The 4,459-nt window shown below is 45.6% G+C and overlaps 1 pseudogene; it reads right to left on the bottom strand.

Moving 5' to 3' along the window:
• Positions 1–359: 359 nt before the first annotated feature.
• LOC149112127 (uncharacterized) lies at positions 360–2,009 on the bottom strand (annotated as a pseudogene).
• Positions 2,010–4,459: the final 2,450 nt, after the last annotated feature.

Genomic DNA, 4,459 nt, shown 5'->3' with positions numbered 1-4,459 from the left:
TGCCCGGGCTGATTGGCTCGATTGTGAGCTTCCTTTTCAAAGCTGCCGGCCAAGTCGTTGGGTTTCTGGCCGAGCACACCTGGCTGCTAATTCTTGCCGTGGTGGCCTTTTTGTTCGAAGAATATTTTAAGAAGCAGCGTTAACTTACCGCCATGCCATTAACAGCAAAGCCGATAAACCAACTACACCGACAATGACAGCCATTTTGGTAATTTCGTGTTGCGGTGTTTTATCTGGAGCCGTGGGCTCTATTTTTTGCGCCGGTGGCTGCGCTTGTTGAGTTTCGGACGAAGCTGGTTTCCTTGATTCGGCTGTTGCGGCTTTGTGTATCGGGTTGGACGGGTGGCTGTTGGGAGGGTTAATCTTTGACGGGCCGCCTGCCATTAGTTTGAGCCCAGCTTTTTTGTCCCCGGGTTTACCTCATTGTTCACCCCAAGTTTCATCCCGGAGACCGCCTGTTTCAGCTTGTTGTTGTAACCGATCGTGCTTGCGGTGTTTATTATCATCTGCGCGGGCATGAGCCAGGCCATGGGGGCAACAGCGAGATTGAGCCTGACCTTTGCTTGATCCACCGCGAGCTGGTACCTTTGCACGCTCTTGGCGAAGTCGGGCTGTCTGATCGCGTCTTCCATCAGCACCAGGAACTCGCTTTGGGCTTCTTTCGCCCGGCCACCAGAGCCGAGAATGCTGCTGCGGACGTTGACTTGCGCGCCTAGGACACACGAAAGCCTCGATTGACTGGTTGATTCTCGACAAGCCCGCCTGCGTCAAACCGTTCGCGGTGTTGGGTGCAAACCAGTCGAACTGCCGATCTCCAAAAACATCGGGCCGTATAAACTCAATAAGGTCCCCCTTAATCAGTTTTCCACCTTCGTCGCTAAACTTGTTCCAATCAGGATACTTATAATCTGTTTTTGTTGGCGATTGCCCCCAATGCTTAACATACAACACCCCCAAACCACTATTTGCACCCGAAGTAAACCTAAAGTCGCTTGATGAGTCTATTCCGAATTCGCCGCATATCCTTTTGTACGAAGCAACGTCATAATGATTATTCATTTGGTCGAACGTCGGGTCTCCGGGCAAAGCGCTTATGCTCTGAACACCTCCTAGCTGGAACAAAATGCGCCTGACCGTGAAATACACGTGGAATTTGTAGAAAGCTCTTATCTGCGGCGGGAGATTCATCCCGCTGTCAAAGATTTCGCGAGAAACTCCGCACCCCTGTGTCGCGCAGAAAACCGCGAAGTTGAGCTGTTGCGGCCAATATTTCATGTCAGGCCCTCCTAACCAGTGTTTTGATTCGGTTCCAGACGTGTGTTTGAGTTTGGTGTCTTGAAATATTTCTCGGAATTTTGTCGTGAAATATTGGTCAGGCGTGACGTAGATTTGGATTGCATCGTCGAATATTTTCTTCAAGCTTGGCGCTTTGCCGTCGAAAGGTACCGCAGGGATGGCCAAAGAAACTTTTGAACCAAGTGGCCCCAATTGGTAAGGAAACCCCCCGCTGTCTCCCAAACCAAGCGCTTCTTTCATTTCGGCGCTCCAATATTTCCTGTCTGAGCCGAAGACGCTTTGAAACGAGTCTTCGCTTTTTTTGAAAAACACCTCCACGGTCACGTTATTTTTCTCGTCGACGCTTCCTTGCGAAACGAACCGGCTTTTGTCCGCTTTGGGGAAGCGGTTTAAAAAGTTTGTCCACGCCTTTTTCTTCGCTGCCTCTGCTTTTTTTAACGCAGGATCATTCCACAAATTGGCCATATTATTTGAACACAATTTTATTTGTTGAATATAAAAATGGTTGTTCTCACTATTGTCACGCAACAGAACGGAGGGACAATATATTTTGAAAAACCGATACCGAAAGTGCATTTCATGAAACTCATATCTTGCAGTTTGTACAACAGCTGGGACACTTTGAAAAAGAAGGTTCGGCCTCCTTGGGAGATAAAAACAAAGATAAAGCTTTGTCAGTTAGTAAATTACCCCCAGGGCATTATAATTTAGAAAGAATGTCAAAACAAATAGACGGTCTGTTCGACAAATATCATTATAGACAGTTGGAAACAGAAACAAACCAACCTCTTGGCCAGCTTGTAATCAAAAATTTTGGGGCAAAACCGATTGAACTTGATCGCGATTTAGCCAATTTGCTTGGTATTGGGCGAAAGTTGGATCTTATAACTTTCGTAAAAAGGCTAACAGCTCCAACGACATATTTTATTCATTGTAATTTGATCGACACAGAAAGGAATCTGTTCAATGGCAAAAAGTCAGATGTATTAGCCCTGTTTGATGTGAAAGGGAATCCTTATGAAAAGGTGAGCTACCAGGCTTCTCCGCAACAGGTTTTGCGAGACTGCTCTACAGACGAGTTCATAAATAGCATCACCATTAGCGTGAAAGATGAAAATGGCGAACTCTTTGATTTCAAGGGCCTGCCGCTTCTTTTTGAATTAGAGTTAAATTAAATTTCTATATATACGCAATGTCTTCGGCAAATCTGTTGCCACCAAGTGCGCCGCCCGACGAGTGTCTCTATCCAGTGGTGGCGGAGCCTTCTCAAAATTTCCGCTTGCAGAAGGTAAACGAGATTTCCAACGCTTTGGGCGGTGAGGTCCACCAATATCGCCTCGTTGCCGAAAAATACAAACGCGCGAGAAAGTTCGTTAATTGGGGTGCTGCCAGCTCCAGCGTTCTCTCCGCAGCGTTTTCCAGCGCGAGTTTTGGCTCCGCTCTGTGTGTGGTTGGCCTACCGGCAGCGGTTCCTCTCGGCGGCGCTGGTGGATGCTTCGCTCTCGTTTCGTCGGGGCTGATAATCGCCAGCAAAAAACTCGACTCGAAAATAAAGAAGCATAAAGAGATCACCACGCTCTCAAACGCTTTGAACAACAACGAAGTGTCTTCCCACGAGTTTGACACCATCCTTTCCGAGTTTCAGCCATATAACTTTCTGAAAGATCAGGTCCGAGCAAGGATGCTTCGCCAGCCATCGAAGAGAGGGCTTACCGAGGTTGATGTCCAGAAACTGGAGAAAGGCATCCGCGACAGAGTTGAAGCGGAAATGATAAAAAAATAACGAACCCTCCCGCTTCGAACTGACTTTTAGAAACAGACGGTTTTGTTTGCATGTAATAAGAACATGATTGTCTGCTTCCACTTGGTCGCGTTTCTCGCCCACGAGTATTTCACTCCTGAGTGGCAAAAAGAGGCTCGTGATATTACGCGCGAGGTCGTTGCTGCGATGGTTGAGGCGGGTGAGGTATTTTAATAATAACGCTCCCCGCCAAAAAGGAACCACTCGTGCCAATCGTAACCGTTCCACGAACATATTTACAAAAAATTCCTGTAATTTGGGTCGGCTTCTATGAGAATATTTGGATCCGGCCTTATCGAGGTATTATGAACTGTTCCTTCATTTTCGAAACAGGGAAAACAACAACCCTCGAAATAACAGTTAGCATAATTAAAACAAATCACCATTCGCACAACTCGCTGATTGAATTCGCAGAACGGAAGTTTTAAGATACTCTCGTGAACCTTGCCCCACCCCATTTCCTTTTTTTCCTTAATTTTTATCGTGATGTACTCCTTCAGAATCATCTCGCGAAGCTCTGGAGGGAGGCTTTGAATTGCCTCGGAAAGTCCGCAGCTTTCTTTCCGGCCCCGCATCAGCCACCCGCACTTGTTTGGCGCTCGTGTCATCCCGGCTCGGGCGGTATAACAGCGGGCTCGCTTGTTTCTAATTGGTGTCACTCGTTGTTGTAAGTAGTAAATAGGGGATTAACCAAATACTGTTTCAAAGAGGGAGCTGAATTTCACCGTTTCGCAGCTCCCAGGTTAACCGGCCCGAGCTTGTGAGGGCCGGACTTGATGGTGGGGGCTGCGATAAGGTGAAATAAAGCTCCCTCTGCGAAACGGTATTTGGTTAATCCCCTTTATACTACTGTTAGGGTTTTTAACAAGTTTCTGTTTACTTTACAATATTTGTTAGCTTGTTTCAGTGTCTACGATTAATACAGCAGTGCTAAACACTTCGACTTTTGAACAAAGTGATTTATTTCATTTTCAGTTTTTGTTGCCCCATTAATCATAAAAAATTGAATATTAAATGGCAGGAGAGAAATAAAAATTTAAAAGTATAGTCAATGAAATTTTTCTTACCATCTTCATGGAGTAGTTTTTCGTCTTTCATCTTTTCCACATCTATTTTAGCATCTTTCAGCCACGTAGGGGCCAAACCACCCACCTAATGTTTCATGAAGGCTATATTTGCTTGGTTTATATATCTCTGAACCAAGTTTGGCAGATAACCTTTCTTTGTTCTCCAGTTTATTTTAATTTGGAAGTTGTGACAAAATGTCAGATTATGACGTCATAATTGATGACGTCACCGAAACGTGCTATAATTTTTTTTAAAATCTGATGTAAAGATTATGTCGCTGGAAAGGCCTTGACT

The sequence above is a fragment of the Orbicella faveolata genome, unplaced genomic scaffold (genome assembly GCF_042242905.1).
Source record: "Orbicella faveolata isolate gen_17 unplaced genomic scaffold, um_ofav_v1 contig_2, whole genome shotgun sequence".
NCBI lineage: Eukaryota > Metazoa > Cnidaria > Anthozoa > Scleractinia > Merulinidae > Orbicella > Orbicella faveolata.
Note: the sequence above shows the minus strand (reverse complement) of the source record. Positions and strands in the feature narration are given on the sequence as shown.